General features: G+C 39.3%; 1 long non-coding RNA gene across 1 annotated transcript in view; it reads right to left on the bottom strand.

The window, feature by feature from the left end:
• Window positions 1-262: 262 nt before the first annotated feature.
• Window positions 263-17,475, bottom strand: part of LOC122687410 — a 40,292-nt gene continuing 23,079 nt past the window's right edge. The window contains exons 2-4 of the long non-coding RNA XR_006339139.1: window positions 13,122-13,168; window positions 12,514-12,555; window positions 263-415 (exon numbers count right to left, since the gene is read on the bottom strand). This is a non-coding gene — a long non-coding RNA (uncharacterized LOC122687410). The remainder of the gene's footprint in view (window positions 416-12,513; window positions 12,556-13,121; window positions 13,169-17,475) is intronic.

Below are 17,475 nucleotides of genomic sequence, written 5' to 3'. Positions count from 1 at the left end.
AATTTGAGAGTCATTGGCATTAATCCTTCTTTAATGTTAAGTCTGGCTTAAAAAAAAAAAAAAGCTTTCTTAATGAAAAAAAAAAAAATCAAAGAACAATCTCTTTGATCTTTATGTTAAAGCCTTTTTTAATATCTTTTTATTTTAAACTCATGTAAAGAATTCTTTCTTTTGTATCTATTTACTCATAGTTTTAGTGTGGCTGCCCTCTGATACCCTCTCGCAACACCTACCATCTTACTTGGGATTCTCTTACCTTGGACGTGGGGTATCTCTTCATGGCTGCTCCAGCAAAGCACAGCCGCTGCTCCTTATGTTGGAAGAGGGGTATCTTCTCATGGCCGCCCCTCCTGACTTTGAACGTGGAGAGTACACGTGGAGAGTATATGCAGAGTACATCATGAGAAAAGCTGGGCTGGAAGAAGCACAAGCTGGAATCAAGATTGCCGGGAGAAATATCAATAACCTCAGATATGCAGATGACACCACCCTTATGGCAGAAAGTGAAGAGGAACTAAAAAGCCTCTTGAGGAAAATGAAAGAGGAGAGTGAAAAAGTTAGCTTAAAGCTCAACATTCAGAAAACTAAGATCATGGCATCTGGTCCCATCACCTCATGGGAAATAGATGGGGAAACAGTGGCTGACTTTATTTTCCTGAGTTCCAAAATCACTGCAGATGGTGACTGCAGCCATGAAGATGCTTACTGCTTGGAAAGAAAGTTATGACCAACCTTGATAGCATATTAAAAAGCAGAGACATTACTTTGCCAACAAAGGTCCATCTAGTCAAGGCTATGGTTTTTCCAGTGGTCATGTATGGATGTGAGAGTTGGACTGTGAAGAAAGCTGAGTGCTGAAAAATTGATGCTTTTGAACTGCGGTGTTGGAGAAGACTCTTGAGAGTCCCTTGGACTGCAAGGAGATCCAACCAGTCCATCCTGAAAGAGATCAGTCCTGGGTGTTCATTGGAAGGACTGATGTTGAAGCTGAAACTCCAATACTTTGGCCACCTCTTGCGAAGAGCTGACTCATTGGAAAAGACCCTGATGCTGGGAGGGATTTGGGGGCAGGAGGAGAAGGGGAAGACAGAGGATGAGATGGCTGGATGGCATTACCGACTCGATGGGCATGAGTTTGAGTAAACTCTGGGAGTTGGTGATGGACAGGGAGGCCTGGCATGCTGTGATTCATGGGGTCGCAAAGAGTTGGACAAGACTGAGCGACTGAACTGAACTGACCATAGTTTAAAAATATCATATATGGGGAGGAGCCAAGATGGCAGAGGAGTAGGATGGGGAGACCACTTTCTCTCCTACAAATTCATCAAAAGAATATCTGAACGCAGAGCAAACTTCACAAAACAACTTCTGATCGCCTGCTGAGGTCATCAGGCACCCAGAAAAGCAGCCCATTGTCTTCGAAAGGAGGTAGGACAAAATATAAAAGACAAAAAGTGAGACAAAAGAGCTAAGGACGGAGATCCGTCCCTGGAAGCGGGTCTTTAGAGGACGTTTCCAGACACCAGGAAACCCTCGCACTGTCGGGCCTGGGGGAAGTGTTTGAATCTAGGAGGGCAACCTGACTGGGAGGGAAACAATAAGTAAAACACACAGATTACGTGCCTAAAAGCAACTCTCAGCAGAAAAGTGCCCCAGACACCCGCATCTGCCACCAGCAAGTGAGGGCAGCACGGAGAGGAGCGGGCGGCATTGTTTGGGGCAGGGTCCGGGCCTGAGTGCCCTGAGGACAATCGGAGGGAGCTTTTGTGAGTTGCCAACTTGAACTGTGGGAGAGCAGGGAAGAGAGAGAAAATTAACCGGCCCGAACTCGCTGCCGGCCGTTCGCAGAATAAAGGGACTGAGAAAGTCCAGAGAAGAGCTCGCAGACTGCGGACCAGCCCAGACCCGCCGGAGGCGGGAGCAGGTCGCAGCGAGACACAGGGCGCAGGCACCCGACCGGCGCGGGCGGGGACTGGGGCTGAGGACGCGGAGGGCAGAAGGCGCACGCACCCGACTGGCGCCGGCAGAAACTGAGATTGGGACCGCGGAAGGGAGTGGGCGCGCAGCACCCGGGGAAAGTGCGCCTGTCAAGCTCCTAGCTGCCTGGACCACTCTGACGGGGAAGGCACAAGAGCGGACGCAGCCTTTTGTTCCGCGCTTTTGTGGAACACCCGAGGGCTGGAGCTGCGCGCAGCATGCAGCGCGCTCCATATAGAGCAGCCGGGAGCCTGAGCAGCGCAGAGGGAGAAAGCAGCGCCAGCCCCTCCCCGCAGCGCCAGCCCCTCCCCGCAGCGCGACAGAACTAGCTACCTGAATAAGAGTCCACCTCCGCCCGCCTGTGTCAGGGCGGAAATGAGGCTCTGAAGAAACCGGCAAACAGAAGCCAAATAAACAAAGGGAACCGCTTCAGAAGGGACCGGTGCAACAGATTAAAATCCCTAAGTGTAAGCTGGAACGAAGAGATATCTGAAACTGAGCCGAACCGGCACTGACCTCAACAGCTCCAGAGAAATTCCTAGATATATGTTTACTTTTTTTTTTTTTATAAGAAAAAAAAAATTTTTTTTTAATTTTTTCTCTTTTATTTTCCTTTAAAATTCCCTATTACTCCCCCATCACTCCTTAACTTTCATTTTCATAGATTTTTACGATTTTTTTTAAATTAGGGAAAAATCTTTTTTTTTCTCCTTTTTCTCTTCTATTTTCTATTTTTCTTTTTCTCTTATTTCTTTTAAAGTCCTCTAGTACTCCTCTACTACTCCTTAATTTTCATTTTCAATACACTATAACCTTACCAAAAAAAAGAGAGAAGCCCTATTTTTTAAACTGAACTTCATATATATTTAAAAAAAAATTTTTGTGTGTGTTTTGGTTTTTGTTTTTAATATAGTATTTTTAAGAGTCTAATCTCTACTCTAGATTTTTAATTTTTGTTTTTCAATATATGATATAAATTGTGAACATTTAAGAATCCAATATTCAGCTCCCATTTTTATTCAGGAGTGTGTTGATTATTCTCTCCCAATCTTGACTCTGTTTTCTACCTCAGAACACCTCTATTTCCTCCTTTCCCCTTTTCTTCCCAATCCAATTCTGTGAATCTTGGTGGGTGTCTGGGGTACGGAGAACATTCTGGGAACAGACAACTGCGTAGATCTGTCTCTCTCCTCTTGAGTCCCCCTTTTTCTCCTCCTGCTCAACACTATCTCCCTCCTCCCTCCCCTCTTCTTCATGTAACTCTGTGAACCTCTCTGGGTGTCCCTAACGGGGGAGAATCTTTTCGCCATTAACCTAGAAGTTTTATTATCAGTGCTGTGTAGTTGGAGAAGTCCTGAGACTACAGGAAGAATGAAACTGAAATCCAGAGGCAGGAGACTTAAGCCCAAAACCTGAGAACATCAGAAAACTCCTGACTACATGGAACTTTAAGTAATAAGTGACAGTCCAAAAGCCTCCATACCTACACTGAAACCAACCACCACCCAAGAGCCAATAAGTTTTAGAGCAAGACATACCAAGCAAATTCTCCAGCAACGCAGGAACATAGCCCTAAACGTCAACATACAGGCTGCCCAAGGTGACACCTAACACATAGACCCATCTCAAAACTCATTACTGAGCACTCCATTGCTCTCCAGAGAGAAGAAATCAAGTTCCACACACCAGAACACCGACTTAAACTTTCCTAACCAGGAAACATTGACAAGCCAATTGTCTAACCCCACCCACTGGGAAAAACCTCCACAATAAAAAGGAACCACAGACCTCCAGAATACAAAAAGCCCAGTCCAGACACAGCAATCTAAACAAGATGAAAAGGCAGAGAAATACCCAACAGATAAAGGAACATGAAAAATGCCCACCAAGTCAAGCAAAAGAGGAGGAGATAGGGAATCTACCTGAAAAAGAATTTAGAATAATGATAATAAAAATGATCCAAAATCTTGAAAACAAAATGGAGTTACAGATAAATAGCCTGGAGACAAAGATTGAAAAGATGCAAGAAATGTTTAATAAAGACCTAGAAGAAATAAAAAAGAGTCAATTAAAAATGAATAATGCAATGAATGAGATCAAAAACACTCTGGAGGGAACCAAGAGTAGAATAACGGAGACAGAAGATAGGATAAGTGAGGTAGAAGATAAAATGGTGGAAATAAATGAAACAGAGAGGAAAAAAGAAAAAAGGATCAAAAGAAATGAGTACAACCTCAGGGACCTCTGGGACAATGTGAAACGCCCCAACATTCGAATCATAGGAATCCCAGAAGAAGAAGACAAAAAGAAGAAACAACAAATAACACACAAAGGGATTCCCATAAGGATAACAGCTGATCTATCAATAGAAACCCTCCAGGCCAAAAGGGAATGGCAAGACATACTGAAAGTAATGAAAGAGAATAACCTACAACCTAGATTACTGTACCCAGCAAGGATCTCATTCAGATATGAAGGAGAATTCAAAAGCTTTACAGACAAGCAAAAGCTGAGAGAATTCAGCACCACCAAACCAGCTCTTCAACAAATGCTAAAGGATCTTCTCTAGATAGGAAATGCAGAAAGGTTGTATAAACGTGAACCCAAAACAACAAAGTAAATGGCAAAGGGGCCACTCCTATCAATAATTACCTTAAATGTAAATGGGTTGAATGCCCCAACCAAAAGACAAAGATTGGCTGAATGGATACAAAAACAAGACCCCTATATATGCTGTCTACAAGAGACCCACCTCAAAGCAAGAGACACATACAGACTAAAAGTGAAGGGCTGGAAAAAAATATTTCACGCAAACGGAGACCAAAAGAAAGCAGGAGTCGCAATACTCATATCAGATAAAATAGACTTTCAAATAAAGGATGTGAAAAGAGACAAAGAAGGACACTACATAATGATCAAAGGATCAAAGAAGAAGATATAACAATTATAAATATATATGCACCCAACATAGGAGCACCACAATATGTATGGCAAACGCTAACGAGTATGAAAGAGGAAATTAATACTAACACAATAATAGTGGGAGACTTTAATACCCCACTCACAACTATGGATAGATCAACTAAACAGAAAATTAACAAGGAAACACAAACCTTGAATGACACAATGGACCAGCTAGACCTAATTGATATCTATAGGACATTTCACCCCAAAACAATCAACTTCACCTTTTTCTTAAGTGCACACGGAACCTTCTCCAGAATAGATCACATCCTGGGCCATAAATCTGGTCTTGGAAAATTCAAAAAAATTGAAATCATTCTAGTCATCTTTTCTGACCACAGTGCAGTAAGATTAGATCTCAATTACAGGAAAAAAAATTGTTAAAAATTCAAACATATGGAGGCTAAATAACACGCTTCTGAATAACCAACAAATCATAGAAGAAATCAAAAAAGAAATCAAAATATGCATAGAAATGAATGAAAATGAAAACACAACAACCCAAAACCTATGGGATACTGTAAAAGCAAAGGGGAAGGTTCATAGCATTACAGGCTCACATCAAGAAACAAGAAAAAAGCCAAATAAATAACATAACTCTACACCTAAAGCAATTAGAGAAGGAAGAAATGAAGAACCCCAGGGGTAGCAGAAGGAAAGAAATCTTAAAAATCAGGGCAGAAATAAATGCAAAAGAAACTAAAGAGACCATAGCAAAAATCAACAAAGCTAAAAGCTGGTTTTTTGAAAAAATAAACAAAATTGACAAACCATTAGCAAGACTCATTAAGAAGCAAAGAGAGAAGAACCAAATTAACAAAATTAGAAATGAAAATGGAGAGATCACAACAGACAACACTGAAATACAAAGGATCATAAGAGACTACTACCAGCAGCTCTATGCCAATAAAATGGACAACTTGGATGAAATGGACAAATTCTTAGAAAAGTATAACTTTCCAAAACTGAACCAGGAAGAAATAGAAGATCTTAACAGACCCATCACAGGCAAGGAAATCGAAACTGTAATCAAAAATCTTCCAGCAAACAAAAGCCCAGGACCAGATGGCTTCACAGCTGAATTCTACCAAAAATTTAGAGAAGAGCTAACACCTATCTTACTCAAACTCTTCCAGAAAATTGCAGAAGAAGGTAAACTTCCAAACTCATTCTATGAGGCCACCATCACCCTAATTCCAAAACCTGACAAAGATGCCACAAAAAAAGAAAACTACAGGCCAATATCACTGATGAACATAGATGCAAAAATCCTTAACAAAATTCTAGCAAACAGAATCCAACAACATATTAAAAAAATCATACACCACGACCAAGTGGGCTTTATCCCAGGAATGCAAGGATTCTTCAATATCCGCAAATCAATCAATGTAATACACCACATTAACAAATTGAAAGATAAAAACCATATGATTATCTCAATAGATGCAGAGAAAGCCTTTGACAAAATTCAACACTCATTTATGATTAAAACTCTCCAAAAAGCAGGAATAGAAGGAACATACCTCAACATAATAAAAGCTATATATGACAAACCCACAGCAAGCATCACCCTCAATGGTGAAAAATTGAAAGCATTTCCCCTGAAATCAGGAACAAGACAAGGGTGCCCACTCTCACCACTACTGTTCAACATAGTGTTGGAAGTTTTGGCCACAGCAATCAGAGCAGAAAAAGAAGTAAAAGGAATCCAGATAGGAAAAGAAGAAGTGAAACTCTCGCTGTTTGCAGATGACATGATCCTCTGCATAGAAAACCCTAAAGACTCTTCCAGAAAATTACTAGAGCTAATCAATGAATATAGTAAAGTTGCAGGATATAAAATTAACACACAGAAATCCCTTGCATTCCTATATACTAACAATGAAAAAACAGAAAGAGAAATTAAGGAAACAATACCATTCACCATTGCAACAAAAAGAATAAAATACTTAGGAATATATCTACCTAAAGAAACAAGAGACCTATACATAGAAAACTATAAAACACTGATGAAAGAAATCAAAGAGGACACAAACAGATGGAGAAACATACCATGCTCATGGATTGGAAGAATCAATATTGTCAAAATGGCTATTCTACCCAAAGCAATCTATAGATTCAATGCAATCCCTATCAAGCTACCAACGGTATTTTTCACAGAACTAGAACAAATAATTTCACAATTTGTATGGAAATACAAAAAACCTCGAATAGCCAAAGTAATCTTGAGAAAGAAGAATGGAAATGGAGGAATCAACCTGCCTGACTTCAGACTCTACTACAAAGCCACAGTCATCAAGACAGTATGGTACTGGCACAAAGACAGAAATATAGATCAATGGAACAGAATAGAAAGCCCAGAGATAAATTCACATACCTATGGACACCTTATCTTTGACAAAGGAGGCAAGGATATACAATGGAAAAAAGACAACCTCTTTAACAAGTGGTGCTGGGAAAGCTGGTCAACCACTTGTAAAAGAATGAAACTAGAACACTTTCTAACACCATACACAAAAATAAACTCAAAATGGATTAAAGATCTAAATGTAAAACCAGAAACTATAAAACTCCTAGAGGAGAACATAGGCAAAACACTCTCCGACATAAACCACAGCAAGATCCTCTATGACCCACCTCCCAGAATATTGGAAATAAAAGCAAAACTAAACAAATGGGACCTAATGAAACTTAAAAGCTTTTGCACAACGAAGGAAACTATAAGCAAGGTGAAAAGACAGCCCTCAGATTGGGAGAAAATAATAGCAAATGAAGAAACAGACAAAGGATTAATCTCAAAAATATACAAGCAACTCTTCAAGCTCAATTCCAGAAAAATAAATGACCCAATCAAAAAATGGGCCAAAGAACTAAACAGACATTTCTCCAAAGAAGACATACAGATGGCTAACAAACACATGAAAAGATGCTCAACATCACTCATTATCAGAGAAATGCAAATCAAAACCACAATGAGGTACCATTACACGCCAGTCAGGATGGCTGCTATCCAAAAGTCTACAAGCAATAAATGCTGGAGAGGCTGTGGAGAAAAGGGAACCCTCTTACACTGTTGGTGGGAATGCAAACTAGTACAGCTGCTATGGAGAACAGCGTGGAGATTTCTTAAAAAACTGGAAATAGAACTGCCATATGACCCAGCAATCCCACTTCTGGGCATACACACTGAGGAAACCAGATCTGAAAGAGACACGTGCACCCCAATGTTCATCGCAGCACTGTTTATAATAGCCAGGACATGGAAGCAACCTAGATGCCCATCAGCAGATGAATGGATAAGGAAGCTGTGGTACATATACACCATGGAATATTACTCAGCCATTAAAAAGAATTCATTTGAATCAGTTCTAATGAGATGGATGAAACTGGAGCCCATTATACAGAGTGAAGTAAGCCAGAAAGATAAAGAACATTACAGCATACTAACACATATATATGGAATTTAGAAAGATGGTAACGACAACCCTATATGCAAAACAGAAAAAGAGACACAGAAGTACAGAACAGACTTTTGAACTCTGTGGGAGAAGATGAGGGTGGGATGTTGCGAAAGAACAGCATGTATATTATCTATGGTGAAACAGATCACCAGCCCAGGTGGGATGCATGAGACAAGTGCTCGAGCCTGGTGCACTGGGAAGACCCAGAGGAATCGGGTGGAGAGGGAGGTGGGAGGGGGGATTGGGATGGGGAATACGTGTAAATCTATTGCTGGTTCGTGTCAATGTATGACAAAACCCACTGAAAAAATAAATAAATAAATAAATTTTTAAAAATATATATATCATATATCATTTCTGTGCATTCATAAACAGAAAAATAAAAGTAAAATAAGTTAAGGTGTTCCTAAATTTTCTTTTATTTTTGGACAGACAAAAATCAACTTTATTTTAAACAGAAAAAAAATAATACAATTAATCAAAACTTTTTTGTATCATTACATTAGTCAAGATAATGTAGGCTAGTTGTTTTAACAGATGACTGAAATTTTAGTTGCTTGATACCATTAAAAGTCTGTTTTTTACTTTCACCACAGTTCATTGTGGGTTGGGAGGCTCTTTCTGGTGTCTTTCCTCCAATCAGTGACTTGAGGATCCTTCCATTAGGTGTTTCAGCCATCTCAGCATCTTGGACTTTTAGCCATGTGAGTGGAACATGGAGAGGCTCAAGTATTACATGGGACACACTATGAATAGGTCTAGAAGGGAACAGATCAATACTATTTACATTCCATTGGCCAGAACCCCAGCATCTGATGCTAAACTAACTGCAAGTGAGGCTGGGAAACCTTATCTTTTCCAGGGTGGCCTTAGTGTGCTTCTGGTCAGTCTCTGCCACAATTACATTTACTTCTATTTCTACATTCAGCTGAAGTTTAAAAAGTTGTGGGGAGCTTGAGCTTGGGAATAAAACAAATTAAAAACTCTCCTTGTTAACAATTTCAAAATTATTCCTTATGTTTTGTTTTTCTTTTTTTTAATTAATTAATATATTTTAATTGGAGGCTAATTACTTTACAATATTGTAGTGGCTTTTGCCATACATTGACATGAATCAGCCAGGGGTGTACATGTGTCCCCCATCCTGAACCCCACCCACCCACCTCCCTCCCCATCCCATCCCTCAGGGTCATCCCAGTGCACCGACCCTGAGGACCCTGTCTCAGGCATTGAACCTGGACTGGCGATCTGTTTCATATATGATAATATACATGTATCAATGCTATTCTCTCAAATCATTGCACCCTTGCCTTCTCCCACAGAGTCCAAAAGTCTGTTCTTTATCTCTGTGTCTCTTGCTGTCTCGCATATACGGTCTTCATTACCACCTTTCTTTAATCTTTTCATAAATTCCATATATATGCGTTAGTATACTGTGTTGGTGTTTTTCTTTCTGACTTACTTCACTCTGTATAATAAGCTCCAGTTTCATCCACCTCATTAGAACTGACTCAAATGTGTTATTTTTAATAGCTGACTAGTACTCCATTGTGTATATGTACTACAGCTTTCTTATCCATTCGTCTGCCGATGAACATCTAGGTTGCTTCCATGTCCTAGCTATTGTAAACAGTGCTGTGATGAACATTGGGGTACATGTGTCTCTTTCAATTCTGGTTTCCTCAGTGTGTATGCCCAGCAGTGGGTTTTCTGGGTCATATGGCATTTCTGTTTCCAGTTTTTTAAGGAATCTCCACACTGCTCTTCATAGTGGCTCTACTAGTTTGCATTCCCACCAACAGTGTAAGAGGGTTCCATTTTCTCCACACCCTTTCTGGCATTTATTGTTTGTAGACTTTTTGATAGCAGCCATTCTGACCACTGTGAGATGGTACCTTACTGTGGTTTTTATTTGCATTTCTCTGATAATGAGTGATGTTGAGCATCTTTTCATGTGTTTGTTAGCCATCTGTATGTCTTCTTTGGAGAAATGTCTGTTTAGTTCTTTGGCCCATTTCTTGATTGGGTTGTTTATTTTTCTGTTATTGAGCTGCATGAGCTGCTTGTATATTTTTGAGATTAATTTTTTGTCAGTTGCTTCTTTTGCTATTATTTTCTCCCATTCTGAAGGCTGTCTTTTCACTTTGCTTATAGTTTCCTTCATTGTGCAAAAGTTTTTAAGTTTAATTAGGTCTTATTTGTTTATTTTTGTATAGTAAATTTGCAGGATATAAAATTAATACACAGAAATTCCTTGCATTCCTATACACTAACAATGAGAAAACAGAAAGAGAAATTAAGGAAACAATTCCATTTACCATTGCAACGAAAAGAATAAAATATTTAGGAATAAATTTACCTAAATAAACAAAAGACCTATATAGAGAGAACTATAAAACACTGATGAAAGAAATCAAAGAGGACACAAATAGATGGAGAAATATACCATGTTCATGGATTGGAAGAATCAATACAGTGAAAATGAGTATACTAACCAAAGCAATCCATAGATCCAATGCAATCCATATCAAGCTACCAATGGTATTTTTCACAGAACTAGAACAAATAATTTCAAAATTTGTATGAAAATACCAGAAACCTCAAATAGCCAAATCAATCTTGAGAAAGAAGAATGGAAATGGAGGAATCAACCTGCCTGACTTCAGACTATACTACAAAGCTACAGTCATCAAGAGAGTATGGTACTGGCACAAAGACAGAAATATAGATCAATGGAACAAAATAGAAAGCCTAGAGACAAATCCATGCACCTTTGGACATCTTTGACAAAGGAGGCAAGAATATACAATGGAGAAAAGACAATCTCTTCAACAAGTGATGCTGGGGAAACTGGTCAACCACTTGTAAAAGAATGAAACTAGAACACTTTCTAACACGATACACAAAAATAAACTCAAAATATATTAAAGATCTAAATGTAAGACCAGAAACTATAAAACTCCTAGAGGCAAATATAGGCAAAACACTCTCTGACTTAAATCACAGCAGGATTCTCTATGACCACCTCCCAAAATAATGGAAACAAAGTCTTTTTTAAACAAATGTAAAGAGGAAACTACTCACTACCTAACACTCTAAAAGAAGTTTGAAAGATTGAAGATAAGAACAGAAAGGAGTCTACAAAGTTCCTGAGAACTTGAAAGAATTGTAAACAATAAACTTTCTACCATCAGGACTTCAAAGTAAAACTGTGTATTATTGCTGCTTTAAGATGCATGGTTCAAAGTCATCAGTACAGTAGTGATCATTAAACTCCTGTTGCATTCAAATCCCTTGCTACCTCCTATTCCTTCTTTTGTTAAATTGTCTTTTTAGTGATCTGAAAAAATATTATTTAGTAAATTTAAAATTTGAACATGCAAAATATACTATAGTTTATTTTTTAATGTGTATACATCTATTGCCTCATTTCTATTCTAAAACTTAAATCTACTATATATTTCTAGTTGTTCAGACTGATAAAAATTGATGTTGATGTTGGAGAGAGAGAGAATTTTTAAATAGAGTCATGCTAAACTGATAAAATGAAAAGGAAAGGTGAGGGTAGAGAGAGGAGAAATAAAAGAGAGAAAAGAGGAGGTATGTTTCTAGAAATTCAAAGATTGTATGTGTTAACTGTATTTAGGGCTCAAAGTAGGCACTCTGGCTCATACCACATCAGAGCACTGAGTATGGAGGATGACGAGAGACAGTGAGGTGAAGTTCCATGACCTATAAGCCTCTGCTGCTTCCAAGAAGTCAGAGGACGTCAGGACATAAGCTAGGTTTCCAAAAGAAAAGACCAAAATTTTCCACCCAGAGAGGATGAGCAACACTAAGTTGCCCCATTTTGCCAAGGTCATCAATGCAAACCCAGATGTTAATTTCTTAACACAGTATTCCTTAATGTTCAGATTAAAGACATCATTTGCCCTTCACTCTTCCTCCAGTGCTGTCTTTTCTGACTAGTTAAATATATATAGTAACTATGAATCTCCATGCACAGACCCAATTTTTAACTTTAAATCTACTATTTTTTAAAACTTTAGATTAAATTTTATCTAATCCACAGGGATGACCAGTTCATCTCAAACAGCCCAGGAGACCTTACCAAGTCAGGGTGGCTCCAGAATCCAGGATCTTAATGGGATTCCTAAAATGAAAAAGAAGGTTCTCACCATCTAACCATCATGGGCATGATTGACATTTGTGGTTTCCACTCAGTGGTAGTTTGGTGGATCTCTTATCCCAAGCTGTGGTTGAGATCTAACCTCTAGGGTATGCTACCTAAGAGCAAAACCAACCAGAAGGGCTTGGATTCATGCTCTTTCCCCAGCTGTGGTTGAGATCTAGCCTCTAGGGTATGTTACCTTAGGGTAAAACCAACCAGAAGGGCTTGGATTCATGCTTTTCCTGAAAACCACTACTTCTCATTTTCTTTTAATTTTTGAACTTTCTCCATTTCTCTCACCTCAGCTTGATTCTCAAAGGTCTCTTCACTTCTCTGTCCCTCCTTTCTCTCCTTCCCTTAGGATACATATCACAGTATCTTTGGTGAACCCTAACTTTTCCAAAATATTCTTTTGCCCTTGGCATAAAGAGACTTATCTATCTATCTGAAAGAGGAAAGAGGAAAAACAAACCAATTAGGTACTTCAGTTTTTAGTCTTATCTATTATCTCACAAAACGATTATTTTCATCCCACAGGGAAAACTTACTTTTGATCAGGATCTCATCCAGAACAAGATGGAGCCAAGCCTCTAACCTGGATTAAGAACAGTAACCTTAGCACTTGTTCAAAAGCTAATTTGGTCTATTTTCCCTAATCCCCCAAATACCGGTTAGGTAAACTTGGGTACCAGGCAAAGTTTTTGCCCCTCAAAACATGCAATCTCCCCTTGGAGGAATTCTTTCCAACCCACACTCAACATATTCCATCCAGGTGAGTTACTAAGTTATTAATTCAGCATATATTAAGTATCTATTATGCGCTAGTACTATTCTAAGCACTGAGAAATCTCACCAATGTTTTCCTTCTATGTTACAGTCTCTGGTAACTATCTTTTCTTTCGTGGGTGCCATATTCCAGAAAAGGTAAGTTCAAAACTCTTAATTTTCTTTTCAAACTCAGCAAAACTCTCTCTAGGTAGTCATGGGGGTCTAGTCTTTGCTGAGACCACATTTCACCCTCTTTACTCCAGACCATCACTGGCATTATGATGGTTAATTATGTGTCACTTTGGCCAGGCTATAATGCCCAGACCTTTACTCAAATGTGATTCTGCATATTTCTGTGAAGTTTTTTTTTTTTTTTTTTTGAAGGAAATTTAACATTTAAATTGGTGGGCTTTGATTAAAGCAAATTATTCTCCATAATGTGGAGAATATCCAATCAGTTGAAGGCATGAATAGAATAAAGACTGCTCTCCCTTGAGCAAGAAGGAATTCTGCCAGGAGTTTGCTTTTGGATTTAGATCTCAACTCTTCCCTGGGTCTCCAGTCCACTCCTCCCTCCCCTACTCTGCAGATTTTGGACTTTGCCAAGCCTCCACAATCATGTGAACCAATTTTGTTAAATCCCTTTGTGTGTCTGTCTGTCTGTCTGTCTGTCTGTCTGTCTGTCTGTCTCTTTCTCTTTTTTTCCTCTCTCCTATATATCTCTGTTGCTTCTGATTCTCTGAGAACCCTAATACACTTTTACCACCTGATGCAAAGAGCCAATTCACTGGAAAAGACCCTGATGCTGGGGCAGATTGAAGGCAGAAGGAAAAGAGGGCAGCACAGGATGAGATGGTGAGATAGCATCCCTGACACAATCGACATGAGTTTGAGAGAACTCCAGGAGAGAGTGAAGGACAGGGAAGCCTGGTGTGCTGCAGTCCGTGGGGTCACAAAGAGCTGGATATGACTTAGGACTGAACAACAGCAGCAATGCCTATTAGGGGTGCCTGATCCAGGAAACTTTGTGATTGATTATGATAGAGTTCTCCTTCAAACCCAGCAAAGTAGCAAGTTTGGGCTTTTCATAGCTATGATAATCCTCTTTGCCCCAACACAGAAGTCCCAAGAGGGGTCAGACATGGCAAAGAACCTGTGTTTCTCACTCTGTCTTAAGGAGTTGAAAAACCAATTATACTTCCTCTCTCTCTTTTAATAGCTCCCTTAATACTCAACAAATCATTCTACCACATAAAAGCATGTGTTTTTGTCTACTAGGGTGTAAACTCTTCAAGGGCATGAATCTTATGCTCCACAGGCCATCACTGTAGCATCAACACACTTAGGGTGAAATCTCATACATAGTAGAAACTCCATAAATAGATGGTAGAGGAAAGAAAATTGAGGAAACTGTTTGCTGAGACATTGAATGAGAGAGGTTGACCTAATTTAACCCCAAGAATTAACCCAAGCATGCAGGTGTATCTGGTTTTGCATACCTTCTCTGAAAAATGACTTACCAAGCAGAACTTCACACGTTGCGGTTACGAGGATGAATTTTTTCACTGGCTCCAGTTCACATGGGTTTAAATAGCATTTCGTTTTGCTGTGAACTTTATTTTCATTTGAAACTCCACGAATATGAAACCATTTGAATCAAACCAGATGCAAGCATTCAGAATGCCCTGTGCATTGCTTTAAGCCTGTTTTACTTGTGAAACAATCAAATTTTACTTCACTTCGAGTAAACTCTCATTTGGAGTACCAGTTTGCTCAAAGGTTTTTCAAACCCCTCCACCCTTACTAGATGTTTTTTTTTGGGGGGGGGGGGTTGGGGGGGGAGAATCAATCTTCAAAAAAACTTCTTCCTTGATTCCTTAAAAACAAGAATCCCCGCCCCCCCTTTGGCAATTATAAAATAATACAGAAATATATGTGTAAGCACATCACATGTATGTGTAATGTTTGCTTATTCAACTCACCCATGCACACTCAATATTCCCTTAGTTCACTGTAGTTTATATGGACCTATAATAATAGGCCAGTTCAGGAATGTCTGCCTTAAAATTAACAGAAACGTGAAGACAAAGTTTTCCATTGTCACATACCCTACTGTTTGGATATGTAAGCTCTAATGTGGTTGGCACATGAGAAACAAATGATACTTGTTCCAAATTCAACTTGGAACCCCAATCTAGCCTAAGCATGGACTTTTTCTTTTGCAGTGTAAAATTCATAGACAACTAGAAAACAAATGAATTTGCAACTATAGGATATCCTCCTCAACTATTCCCATTTTTTAAATTCAAATTCTACTTTGAAAATCTTATCTTTAACACAGATTACTAAAAATGCTGGACTACTGACAGATAATGTCACTTTCCATCCAAACGTTGAAGTGAATGGCCTCTAGTCTAGTGAGTTCTGCTACATTCATTTTAGCAGCAGCCACATTACATATGTCCATCTTTACACACAAACAATAATCAAAGGATGGAAATAAATCTCTATGGCATACACTTAGGGAACATTATTTATAAAAAATGTGAGTGCAACAAGGAAAATTATGGTATATGTTAAACTAGAAGAAGCACAGGAGAAAACTTTATTTTTCCCATCTTTCAGTGATGGCAAGTAACACAGAAACACAATGAAAAGTAGTTCCTTTGTCATTTTTGCTCTTCTGAATCACTGCTGTGGTTTAGGGAGGAAAGAGAAGAGCAATGACTTGCTGCAAGCTGATCTGGCAGCCATGGGGGGGTGGGGATGTCCACTGGGTGACCTGGCTTGGGGCCATTTACAGTTCTGCTGGGATATTCAGAATACAGACTGTACAGAACTAACGATCACATATTCTCGATATCTACTACTTGCCAGGTGCTTTGGAAGCCTTACGATTCTTTCAACCATGCTTCATTTACCAAGTGTCATTACACTGATTCTTCTTATAAGGAAACAAGTTTGGCAGAAGCATGCAGGTTGTCCCCCAAATCACAGAACTAATAAGTCATGGGTCAGGGTTCAAATTTTACAACTAATCTATTCAAAAGTTCATACTTTTCCAACTATTAAACCCTAGAAAAAAAATTAAAAAATAAAATAAAATAAACCCTGGAAGAACAGCACAACAGGGCTCCTTTTTTTTTCTTTTTATTTTTTAATGTCATGCCATGTGGCATGTGGGAACTTAGTTTCCTCACCAGGACTTGAACCCATGTCCCCTGTATTGGGAGCATGGAGTCTTAACTACTGAACCACCAGGAAAGCCCTTTCTTTCTTTTTAAATATTCCTATCTTATAGTGCCTTTCTTGGTGACACCAAATCTGTACATTCCCTGGCCCATTCTATGTCAAGTGAAAGTGAAAGTCAGTCAGTCCTGTCCAACTCTTTGTGACCCCATGGACTATACAGTCCATGGAATTCTCCAGGCCAGAATACTGGAGTGGGTAGCCTTTCCCTTCTCCCGGGGATCTTCTCAACCTTTGGGTTGAACCCAGGTCTCCCACACTGCAGATGGATTCTTTTACCAGCTGAGCCACAAGGGAAGCCCATTCTAAGTCAAAGACCCATAGTTTCTCATGTTTCAGTTGTTGATTGAAGTACTAAATTCTATTTAAGAAAAAATATAATAAAGTTGCCTGAGACGAAGGGAAGTACACATCTCATGGACTGAATGGTGGCTCCCTAAAAAAGATATGTTGAATTTCTAACCCTTAATACCTCAGAATGTGACCTTATTTACTAAAAAGGGTCTTCATAAAGTCTATCAAGTTAAAATGAGGTCCTTCCAGTGGGCTCTAAACCAATATGACTGGTGTCCTTATAAAAAGGGGAAATGTGAACACAGAGCCAGATACAACAAAGGTCTGTACAGTCAAAGCTATGGTTTTTCCAGTGGTCATGTACAGATGTGAGAGTTGGACCACAAAGAAAGCTGAGCACTGAAGAAGTGATGCTTTTGAACTGTGGTGTTGGAGAAGACTCTTGAGAGTCCCTTGGACTGCAAGGAGATCCAATCAGTCCATCCTAAAGGAAATCAACCCTGAATATTCATTGGAAGGACTGATACTGAAGCTGAAGCTCCAGTACTTTGTCCACCTAATGCAAAGAGCCGACTCATTGGAAAAGACCCT

The sequence above is a fragment of the Cervus elaphus genome, chromosome 31, assembly GCF_910594005.1.
Source record: "Cervus elaphus chromosome 31, mCerEla1.1, whole genome shotgun sequence".
NCBI classification, from domain to species: Eukaryota; Metazoa; Chordata; class Mammalia; order Artiodactyla; family Cervidae; genus Cervus; species Cervus elaphus.
The sequence above is the reverse complement of the archived record's forward strand: the minus strand, read 5'-3'. Positions and strand labels throughout refer to the sequence as shown.